This window comes from Zonotrichia albicollis, chromosome 3, assembly GCF_047830755.1.
Source record: "Zonotrichia albicollis isolate bZonAlb1 chromosome 3, bZonAlb1.hap1, whole genome shotgun sequence".
NCBI classification, from domain to species: Eukaryota; Metazoa; Chordata; class Aves; order Passeriformes; family Passerellidae; genus Zonotrichia; species Zonotrichia albicollis.
This window is the reverse complement of record NC_133821.1, coordinates 93,227,827-93,239,556: the sequence shown is the minus strand read 5'-3', so window position 1 is coordinate 93,239,556 and position 11,730 is coordinate 93,227,827. Positions and strand designations below refer to the sequence as shown.

Here is an 11,730-nt window from a genome sequence, read left to right as displayed (position 1 = left end):
CATGAATTTTAACTTCTCCTACAATTGAAACTTATTTTACTCCATACCTGAGTTGTAATTCCTGGTAACAGACACAGGCAGTTGTCTTGTTTTCCACTTTGAAAAGTGATCTTTTAATACAACTGCAAAGCAAAGAATGAAGACTGGCATTGCAGAAGTGAAGGTCCAGTAAGGGCTGGAATTACATCACTGGATAATTAAGAGCAATCTTGGTGAAAACCAAATCATATAGGCAGTAGTACCATGTAGAAATGCTTAATGAGATATGAGGGTGTATAATGATATAAAATCTTGGTCCAAGTGAGCAGGAATGAGTGAGAGTAAGTCATACTTTAGTAAGCAGCCAGGCACATGCCTGCTTTTCAGTCATGAGCTATGAAAACTAGGATTCATAATGGACTTGCAAGTTTCCATTCTGACCTCTGTGCATACATATGTGTAAATTTTGGAGGAGGATTGTTTTCTAGCAAAATCAAATCACTGTGGAGAATGCCCAACTTGTCATACAGTGAAACAGTGGACTGGAAATGTTATGCCTTTGTGGATTGGTGTAAAACCAATACACTTTGATTCTTGGGTATTGAAATATTTTCAAAGTGTTACAAATATAAAAACTGCTTCCCTATGTTTTCCTCTCTGTAGCTGAGATCTTTGTATTTAATATGTATGTGATTGTTTACATGGTCATGAACATTAAAGGCATTATAATAATCAGAAAATATAAAACAAACACTGATTTAAAGTTGACACTTTTAAAATTATATTATCCCTAAAATTTTAGTATGTTACTGATGCAGCATACATAAGGTGTGCCAGTGTTGTAGACAAGAAGTAAGACTTACAAGGTGAGTATTCATTTTAAAAATGTTTTTACTCTCTTTCATAAAATTATTAGATGTATCTGTTAAAATGAAATTATTGTTTTAATTAATACATGGAAGATAATGTGTAAGTTAAATTCATAGTCAGAATAGCAGTTGAAACATGACATCGTTCTACAGTCAACAGAGAAGTGCAGCAGAAATCTGTGCAATTTCTAATTGTATGCTATGTTAAAGACTATTTTTTTCTGATTATTTTGAGTGATTTTACACTGTTTCTAAAGCTCTTTTTAGTCATCTCTAGGGCTGTCCAAAAATTCTTGAACGAGAATCCTTTTGAAGTAGGAAGACTTTTGGCAGAGTAGCTTTTTAAAGAGAAGTGTCAGTTTTCTGGGATAGTTCAGTTCTTTTGTCAAATTATTTTGGCTGAAAACCAGGAGAGTTTAGCCAAAAATATTCTCATGGTGTCTCTTGGGAAGTGTAGTTTGTGCTTTGCACTGCATTTCACTACTGGCTGAACCTCACAGCTGAACCACACTTCCCGTAAGGCTGTGTGGTCAGGGTCTCACTATTTTAATTTCCCTTGATGAAAGGAGTGTTATGGTGTATTTTGGAAAAGCTAGTCTCGTGAAAGAGGCACAGGCTGGGCTCATAAGGTATCAGCTGGTTGATAACTAGTTGGCAGATTCTTAAAATCCGATTATTTCCTTCTGGTTTGCACGAGCCACAGGCCATCCTGGTTTTCAGCCATGAGAGTGGGACCCTTCAAGAGAGTGTCAGCAGAAGGTTTAAAGCCTTTTGTTGTTTTTGGCCGTGCAAACACCTGTACAAGGGAGAAACTATTTAATAACATTTCTAATGCTTTGTTAATGCTTCTGCCAACTTTTGTACTGAAAGTGTTCTATTTTATATATTTGGAACTGAAAAATGCAAGGGAGCATGGCTGGATGTTCAGATTTTTTAAGAACTCTTATGAGGAAAGAGGAAAACAACCTACTAGGAGCCTGAAGCTTTAGAAAGAGGTGGTTTTGAAAATCCAGCAAGGTGTCATCTCACCCATGTAAGTGGCTCTTCAGAAAAATCTAGTCCTGGGTCTTTTGCCTTGTATAAGATGTTTGTAGTCAAGAAAAGAACAGAAGTTGGTCTGCTTAAGCATTTCATCAGTGAACCAGTTAGTTAATTTTTCCATAGGACACTAGGATCCTTACCTTCTGTGACTCTTTGCATGCTGTCCCCTCAAAAATTTGTCAGAAGATTGTTTAGAAGGTCCCTGGGTTGTCCTGGAGGCCAGGACAGAGCAGTATGACAAATGGTGAGGGGGTTTAGGGTTTACATTGGCGTTCTTCTGTACTGAATCATAGGATGGTTTGGGTTGGAAGGGACTTTTAAAGATCTAGTCCAACAGCACGTGAATGAAACCAAGCTGGATGCCAGACTCCAAACCAAGAAGTGGCTGTGCAATATGGAGTGAGTGGAAGAGAGCTAAGGGCTGAAGAAAGTGATCACCACAGTTAGACAAGTGTGTGATGGCCACAGCAGCCATCAGAAAATTGCTTCTGAGAGGTGTTCCATGATTCTCTCTGCTGGATGTGGATCAATTCACCATCTTTAGTGCCAAATGCTGCCGGAGCTAGAGTTCTGGAAGGTGCAAGCTTACCTTAAATTTGTGTGCGGAGTTGTCCTTCAAGCATAGAGATTTTGAAAAATGACTCAGAGAAAAATGGTTTGTACAGTTCTCTTTGAAAACTAGACTGCTGCTACCCATATCACATAATATTATAATTATGTCTCATAATAACCTCCTGTCTGGGACCACTTGCCCAGGAAGTAGGAGGTCTAAATGCAGCTCATTGCACTGCTCCAAACCTCCAACTCCCATCTGCTGGAAAGGTGCCCTTGTAACTAACCAACATAGTAATTTGGTGTGCTTGGAGGAGACTGAATGATTTGGGTGTGTTTCCTTGATGGAAATGTGCTAGGTGAGAGAAGAGTGTCTTGTTATTCTTCTCAGGCAAGATGTTGACCATCTCTGGTATGTGCAGTAAGAAAAGCTTAGACACCCAAGTTGATGATTTTAGCAAATATGGAAACTTGCTGACAGGTATCCATTTGTTCATCTTTAGTGGGCTCTAGAGAAATGGTCTGTGGGCTCCAAGAGACCATGGATGAGATGTTGAATGCCAGGGTCAGTCTGGTCTTTGGAAGGACAAAATTATAAAAATTATTTTATAATTTTAATTTTACTTATATAGAGAAATTTTTGTTATCATCAGAGAAAGTTTTGTAAGAGATCTAATTTTTCAGAATTAAAACAAAGAGCTTTAAAAAATTTGATATGAATGAACCAGCATTGTTAGGTGGCGCAGTAATAATAGCCAATGAATTAAAAACACCAGACAAGAATCTAGTGAAGACCTCACACAGGAAACAGAAAAGAACCCAGCACATTCCTATTCTTATTAAATAGGAAAAGAAGAATGTGTATCAATGAGCTTTGTCAGAATGGTGTTAAGAAAACAGGTCTCTGATGGCTCACTGGAGTGGAGCTATGTTCAAGAAATGTTAAGGAAACAGATACTGAGAACATGTGGAAGAGCAAGAGAAGGACTGATGGTGCATGCTGAGAAGACTGCAGAGTGCTGGATCTGCCAGCAGCACTTACAGGTACACTTGCAGTGTTTCTCTCTAGCTGTGCAATGAACTTGCAGTTTAAAGCTAATGTAGAGATGAAATGAGATGATGTAGTGAGAGCCATGCTGTGCTGAAAAAACTCTTTATTGGAGATTATCTTCCATTGCTTTTTAGTATCTTCATGAATTGGGTTTGTTCAGCCAGAAGAGAAGGTTTTGGTGTGACCAAATTGTAGCCTTCCAGTGCCTGAAGGGAACTTAGAGGAAAGATGGTAAGGGACTTTTTACAAAGGCCTGTAGTGACAGGACAGGGGGAAAGGGCTTCAAACTGAAATTAGATAGTAGAAAAATATTCTTTACTGTGAGGCACTGGAACTGGCTGCCCAGAGAAATTGTGGATGCTCCTGGAAGTGTTGAACCCCTGGAAGTGTTCAAGGCCAGGTTGGAGCTCTGAGCAATCTGGTCTAGGGGAGGGTGCCTGCCCATGGCAAAGTGGTTGGAACCAGATGACCTTTAAGCTCCCTTCCAACGCAGGCCAAGATATGATATGTCAAAGTTGCCTTTTATGTAATTGTGGAGTGTCAAAAACTCTCAATTGTTGTTCTCTACTTTTATGATAGTTGTACAAAACCTATGGAGGGACTTGGTGGGCAACTGGCCTCCAGCTATGGCCAGCCCACTACGTCTGACAGACTGTCTCCTAAGCAACCCTGTATTTAAACATGCATTTGCCTAATTACACTTAATGTACAAGTGATTGCATCACACTGTTCCTTGATTCTAGGGAAGATGACACTTCAGCTACAGAAACTGCAGCTACAGAAACTGAGTACATGGACTTTCTGTTATGTATAGAACTGATGCCTCTGTACCTTTTTGGCAGCACTGAGTAACTGTGGCAAGTCTTGGTTTTGTTTTCATTGTTCCTTTTCTTAAGTCAGATGGTGGATGTTGGGATTTCAGGTCAGTTTACTCTTTAACACCATTGAAGCCTTTTATTTTACTGGTAGCTGCACAATCAGAACAGTAGCATTAGTTTTTGCTCCTGTAAGTGCCCTATAAATTCTGAGCTGGACAAACGTGGAGGTTTAAGTGCTCATTGCTTAGCTGTTCTGCAGCTTCTTAATTGGTGCACAGCTGCCCTCTGGTCATGTTCTAGCTGTGTGAAAGGTACATCTGTGGCTATTGTTAGAGAATTTGCTGAGTACCAAAGCAGTGGAAATGCCAGTAGTTATCACTTACTTAACACAGCTTGTTATATTATTCCCTAGAAATGTACATTATTAAAATACAGAAATCTCTCAGGGCAGTTGGTTAGATGGAAGGACTTCAATGAAAAAATTTCTTAGAGGGTTGTCATCCTCAAGAATCTTTTGGTAGCAGAAGCGTCATGATATACATTTAAGGGAAGTAACACCTTCTTTATGTGGATTCAGATAAACACCCTTGCTTGCAAATTCTGTTCTTCACATTCTGTCTGTTTACATCTGAATTAATATTTCAGATTTACAAAATGAGATGAGATTGTCAAAAGCATCTCAAACTGCTTACAATCCCTTGTACTCCTCAAATTTTAAAAATATTTGTCAACCGGTGCATTGTACATGATAAAGTATTTTGAGTGCATGTGTTGTGGCATGTCTGAGAGATGCTCTGGGAGGTTTTGCCACTGAAAGATGTTTCCACTAGGTTCCTTTTGGCAGCTTTTATACTGGATCATGGCTATTGCCAATGATATAGACTGATTAGTGAAAGTCTGCTGTGGCATGCTAGTGTAAGAATACTTTGACTTCTGAGAACTTTGTTAATGTAGAATTGAGTGCCTTTTTGTGTGCTTCAACTAAGTCACATCAGACACATAGAAACCTGTTTATTTTCCCACTGCATTTTGCTTATACAACTATTTCTGTGTACCAACCATATGTTTTCTATTAATGTGGGTAGCTGTTTTGATAAGTTCCCCTTTCTTTTGCCTTCTTTCCCTAATCTGTATTTGGAAAGGTGTGTGAGAGCTGTAAGAATAAAAGGACATTGGGTAGTACTGTTGCTATCAAGATCACCTATCACTTGTCCAATGAAGATATAGAAACATAGAATGGCCTGGATTGGAAGGGACCTTTACAATCATCTGGTTCCAACCCCCCTGCCATGGACAGGGACATCTTACACTAGACCAGGTTGCTCAAAGCCTCATCCAGTCTGGCCTTGAACACTTCCAGGGATGGGAACTTCTTTGGGCAGCCTTGTGGGGTCCCTTACCACTCTCATAGTAAAGAATATCTTCCCAGTATCTAATCTAAAGCTACTTTAAATTTCATTGTAGTCCTGTCAGTATATGCTCTTCTAAAAAGTCTTTCCACATCTTTCTTTTAGACTCCCTTTAGGTACTGGAAGGCTATAATTAGGTGACTCCAGGAATCCCAATTCTCTCAGCCTTTCCTTGTAACAGAGCTGCTCCATCCCTCTGGTCATCTTGGTGGGCTCCTCTGGTCTCACTCCCACAGCTCCATGTCCTTCCTGTGCTGGGACCCCAGAGCTGATGCAGCCCTGCAGTGGGGTCTCAGCAGGGCAGAGCAGAGGGGCAGAATCCCCTCCCCACGCTGCCTCTGATGCAGCCCAGGGCACGTTTGGCTCTCCAGGCTGTGAGGGCACATGGCTGGGCCATGTCCAGCCTCTCACCCCCTCACACCCCCAAATCCTTCTCAGCAGGGCTGCTCTGGATCTGCTCATCCCAGCCTGTGTTGATGCTGGGGCTTGCCCTGACCCAGGTGCAGCACCTTGCACTTGGTCTTGTTAAACCTCATGAGATTCCCATGGGCCACTTCTCCAGCTTGTCCAGGTCCCTCTGGATGGCATCCTGTCCTTCAGGAGTGTCACTGCACCACAGCTTAGTGTCATCTACAAATTTGCTGAAGGTGCACTCAATCCCTTCATCCATGTTACTAATGATGATATTAATTACATTGGTTCCAATACAGACAGACCCCCTGAGGGGCATGACTTATCACTGATGTCCATCAGGACACTGGGCTGTTGGCCACCACCCTCAAGATGTGATTGCCCAACCACCATCTTGTCCATCTAACACTCCACCCATCAAATACATACCTCTCCCATTTAGAGAGAAGATGTTGTGCGGCACCATGTCAAAGGCTTTACACTAAAGACAGAAAGAGAAGACTTCCAAGCACCTCAAGAAAGAAATGACATCTGTAGTCCTTCCCTTGTCCACTGATGTAGTCACATGTAGAATCACATAGGATCACATGTAGAATGTTAGTTGGTGTCTCAGCCTGAAAGTAAAACTAACCTTTTGTTGAAATAGCATTGACACTGCCCCAGTTCAAATGCAAGATTTTGATCATCTTGCCACAGTGTTTTGTTATATTGAGGATATCACTACAAGAAATATGTCCTTGTCATTTGAGGATAACACTCTTGGATCCTTTCCATAACTCTTGGTGGCTTGCGTGCTATTACAAAATGCCTGATGTTGTGTTTCCTATGTTCTGTATCTTTTACTGGTTATTAAATTCCATTGCAGCCTAGTATTTTGCCATATCTTTCCTTCTTTTAAAATGTTCCCACTCTTCTTATTTGCTGGGTGGTTTTTTGGTTTTTGGTGGGGTTTTTTGTGGGTTTTCTTGTAGGTTTTTTGTTTGTTTTGTTGTTGTTGTTTGTGTGTTTGTTTTTGTTTGTTGTTTTGGTTTGGTTTTGTGGTTTTGTAGTTTCTTTATTTGTTTGTTTTTCCTGGTAATTTAGTCCCTTGAATTCTTTCACTTATGTATCTTCCTGTTTTCTGTATGCTGCTGGCATGCAGTGGCACAGTTTTGTAACACACTGAAGGCCATCTCAGCTGCTGCCAAGGGCATTCCTTTCCTTGGCTGGCATAATTTTTCACAGGAATTATGGCCATTTTATCCTTGCCAGGAACCAAGGAATTAAATCAACTGAAAAACAACATTACAAGCAGAGGAATATCTTACTGCTGGAATAGCAGCCTGTGCTAGCTGGGGTCAGCTGGCCTTGGTGGCAGTACAGAGAAGGGGAGGCTGATGTGTGACTGCAGCAGGAAGCCAGGCTTCTGTTAACCCTCCTGTAAACTGACTTAGCTAATTAGCAGTGATGGGACACCTCTCACCTAACTTCACCTAACTTTACATACCTGCAAGGCTGAACTAATGATACTCAGCAATGAGCAGGTACCTCCAGAGTCAATTTTCTGTATTGGGATGAAATGAATCCCCGTGCCAAGGTGCCTTTCTCTGACTTAGCTACACGGTGTTCAGGATGATTTTCTCAGACTGACCACCTAAGCCAGAACAGTTAAGTCCCCTCAAAGGGTCTGTTTAAAACTAATCTCTGCTAGCTTGAGGTCTGGACCTAAGCAGAGTTGTCGTGATAAACGGGCATCTGCTAATGGCAGCTGTGCTCTGTCTTATGGTTCACTTTTTGAGGTGTCATACTTGAAGCATTGGGAAGAACTGGGAAGCAGTTCAAGTGGCTTCCCTTTATTCTTTGAACCTCCTTTAATTGCAGTTGTCACTTATCTAATGTGTGAGAAAAGGGGGTCAGCTCTTGTTTTTTCTCCTCAATGAGGAGTAGATTATTGTGACAACCAAAAGCAAACCTTTTTCCTGTCCCCTCACCCTCTGGGACGGTGCCATTGCTCCTCTGTCCTTTCTCTGGTCAGATGTCTAATTTTTCCCTTTTCCTGTATGTCTGCTAGTAGTCTATATTCTATGGTTTGTCTTTTGTTTTTATTCTTCCTTTAATCTAAAAACCTGCTTTTCTTAGATTTTGTCTTCTCTCTGGATATTCCTGACCTGTCCTTGTGTTTATATGTGATTCAACTGTGGGACACAAAAACAGAAATCAGAAAACTCATTTTAGCCAGTTTAGTGTAGTGTCCTACCAATAGGCTTGAGCTGGCTTTGTCATCAGGCATCTTCTCTGCTTCCTTTCATCCTTTAATGTAGCGTGCCTGAGTGTAGTCTAATTTCACTTGTTGTGTCCATCCAATGTGAGCAATTACTCTATTGGGGAGCTGGAGCTGTGTGTTTCAATCCTTTTAAGTTAAGGATCTTCCATAGTTGTTACTTCCCACCCTTTGGATCAATACTTGAATGGCATTTCTGTTGTGCAAAAGGCAAGTGCCACTGCTAGCATGGCTGGGATGACTGGATGGGGCCTTGATAGACTTTTCTGTCTCTTCCCTGCACCTCCCAGAATGGAACTGCAGGACTGGGACAACCCCCTCCCAGGATGAGTTTGCCTTTTGAGCCTGTCCAGTGCCCTCAAGAATACAATGGTCAGGCCCACCTAGGAAAACTTCCAAACACCTCAAGAGTGAGAACATGTTGCAACGTGTAAGTGGGAATAATACTGCACAGATATCCCAACTTCTGCAGCTAGTCCCTCGCCTCTGTGGATGGGAAGGGCTGAAAAGCAATGCCTTAAAACTTCATAAATAAAATTACAAATGCATATGTTCATAGGATATATTTAGGTACAGAAATGTTCCCTGCAGCATTCTCCACGTCATTCACTGATTCTTGGGGAATCCTTGGGTTTTTATTTCTTATAGATAACTGTGTGGGGATAGTATGAAGTTCTCATGTAACTGCTTTGTAGGAGTGGAAATGAACAGAGATATTTTAGACCCCTGTTTTAGAAGAACTGATAGTTAAATTAGAACCCTGTACACTAGTTTGTTTGCTTGTTTGTTTGTGGTTGAGAATACAAAAAATTTGATCTGACATATAACAGTGATGCCACCCAAAATCACAAACTATTTTTGTAAAATATACCTGAAGGCAGAAGAGATCTTGTAATCTAGTCGAGACTTTGACTGAAATATTGCATGAGAAATTCTGTTTAGTATTTCTAATTGTCTCTGACCACCAATTTACATAAAAACAAAAATGTACTTGAGTGTTATTTTCTACAAAAAATCCATAGATTGTCTAAAAATCCATAGAGAACTATTGTGAAAAATTTTGCACTCAGGTCTCATGTCCCTTGAGTAAAAGTTTTGAAAACTTGCTCTTTTCTGGGACTACTTTATCTCACTCTTGCTGAAGCCTCATTTTTACACTTTCAGTACAAATGATAGTAAGTTAATTCTAACATCAACTTATTGACTTCAGCAGAACAACATCAGGGTGAAATTTGTCCCAATTTTACAAAACATTCTTCTTGATGAAAAATGAGACTATCTACATCTGATAAGGGCATCTATGTTGACAAACTAATGATACCTTACACCTCACAAACATTGTGTGAGGAAATGGCTCTATTGTGCCAGTATTAAGTGTACTTTGGGGAGCAACCAAGGACTTACTATCAGTTTGCTTTTTAGGTAATGCTTGCTTCCCATCAGCTTAGACTCATTCTTTTGTCCTCTACAGCAAATCTCGCTGCTCTTCAGCATCATCAGGAGCTGAAATGTGTTATGTCTCTGCTTTATGCTACTCCATGCTCCATAGATTTCACAGAGGCATGGTATCCATGGCAGTTATGGTCCTCATTTTTGCAATTCTACACTATTAATATTTAGGGATTTTTTTCAGTCTTTCAAGTCCATTGCTTTAACCTTTAAATCAACACATAGGATTTAACTTGAGAGCATTGCAATGTTAGGATAATGATCATCCAATGTTTAAGCAGCTTTGTAATTGATTCTGATTTTTATAGTCCAGCTAAATGGCAAACATTTGATTACCCAAGGTAGTGTGCAAGGGAACTGAGAGGACAAATGAGAAAATGCTTAGATAAAGTAAAAGCCTAGCTACACAAAACATCTGTAGGTTAGGAAGATTAATAAGGCTGTAATGAAGAAAGATGAGGTCAGTGACACAGGTTTCATCTCCAATGTGAAAGGCTTCTTCCCCAGGGAATGATCCACATCCCTTGGGCCAAGGGGTGAAACACAGCTTGTGTCCACAGTGCTGGAGGCTTGTCCCTTCTGCTCCTCCCCGCTTCCCCCAGAAACCTGTCCCTGGTCTGAGGTGGGCACTGGAGGTAGCCCTGGGACTTAATTTATTTTTTGGTCTTTTATCTGTTCAAGATGTTTGAAATAGCAGGGAGACTGTGTTACAACCTGCTATTTTGTGGGCATGATTTTGTGTTGCATCTCCTAGAATTCAGCTTAGGGCCTGCAGGTGGCTTGAAGATATGTGAGCTGCCAGAGAGTTCTGCCAGGGAGGTGTTGAGATGTGGATGACAAGGACTTGAAAAGTCAGGGAGTGAAAACTGTTGAAAGTTATTGCTGTGTCTGTAGTGCTGACTCAAACCAGCTTGGGAAAGTCACTCACCAAATGTGGCTGTGGTTCTGTAGGTTTCTGTGTCTGTACCAGAAGTATACTCAATCCAAAATATAGATAATTCAGCTCAGATACTTGAGAATGAAATATGGTTTTAAAAATAACAGCAAAAAAAAAAATCATAATGTGAAAACTACCCAGAGAATTAAAATCAGCTCAAAGAGGAGTCCTATAGGATTATACAGAGGATTAGAGTTATTCTGTAGCTATTGGCTGGCTGAGCATTAATGCCAGCAAGCATCACTTGTCTTCTGCATTTTTCATCCATTTAGTTTCATCTTGGCAGATCATCTGTGTTGTTTCTTCTAAGTCCAAAATAATGGCATAGAATTAGCCACTGGCACTTTTGGAGCCACTGGCAGATACAGGGACTTCATGCATGAGGCATTAGCTGGCTCAAGTGATCTCCAAGCTTTCCATCCCCCCAGAGTTGGAGGGAAGTGTGGGAACTCAGTGAGTGCCAGCTGGCCTGGTTGGTCCTGCAGGGTTTTGAGTGAGCCTGTGGGGCCTTTGGGATTCTCCAATGACCTCTCAAGGACTTGTCATTTGAAGCTTGGCTTGAGAAACCTCTTCTCTTTTGGTGACAGGGGCGGATTTCTTAAATCTGAGAGGTCTCAAAAGTTGTTTTAAAATTATTGTGCTCGTTGCATTGATATGTTTTCATTTCTGATGGAAAATGAGTCACTATATTATTTTTAATTTTTTTAAGTAAGTGCTGCCTTTTCCTTCTCCCATTTTTTTCCAATACTTTCAGCTTTCACTGATTTAACGGCCACTGTAAATGGCCATAAATTTGACTTTTGACACCTGCATAGGCAGTGAGAAAATATTCATACTTCTACAAGTGCTGAACATGTCTACGTTTCTCTCTGGCATTGATTTTACCAATGCTGAAGATACTCCAAATACCAGGGCCAAAACAGTGTTTGAAAAAACAGGCTGGTCCTCCTTTAT

At 40.7% G+C, this 11,730-nt stretch overlaps 1 protein-coding gene across 6 annotated transcripts in view; it reads left to right on the top strand.

Annotated features, from left to right (window-relative positions):
* Positions 1–11,730, top strand: part of COLEC11 (collectin subfamily member 11) — a 45,798-nt gene that overhangs the window by 8,610 nt on the left and 25,458 nt on the right. Inside the window, exon 2 of one of the 6 annotated variants that reach the window (XM_074538131.1) lies at positions 782–845. The exons of the other annotated variants lie outside the window; for them this stretch is intronic. The gene's annotated coding sequence lies outside the window, so the exon portion shown is untranslated. The remainder of the gene's footprint in view (positions 1–781; positions 846–11,730) is intronic. 6 annotated transcript variants of the gene reach the window in all.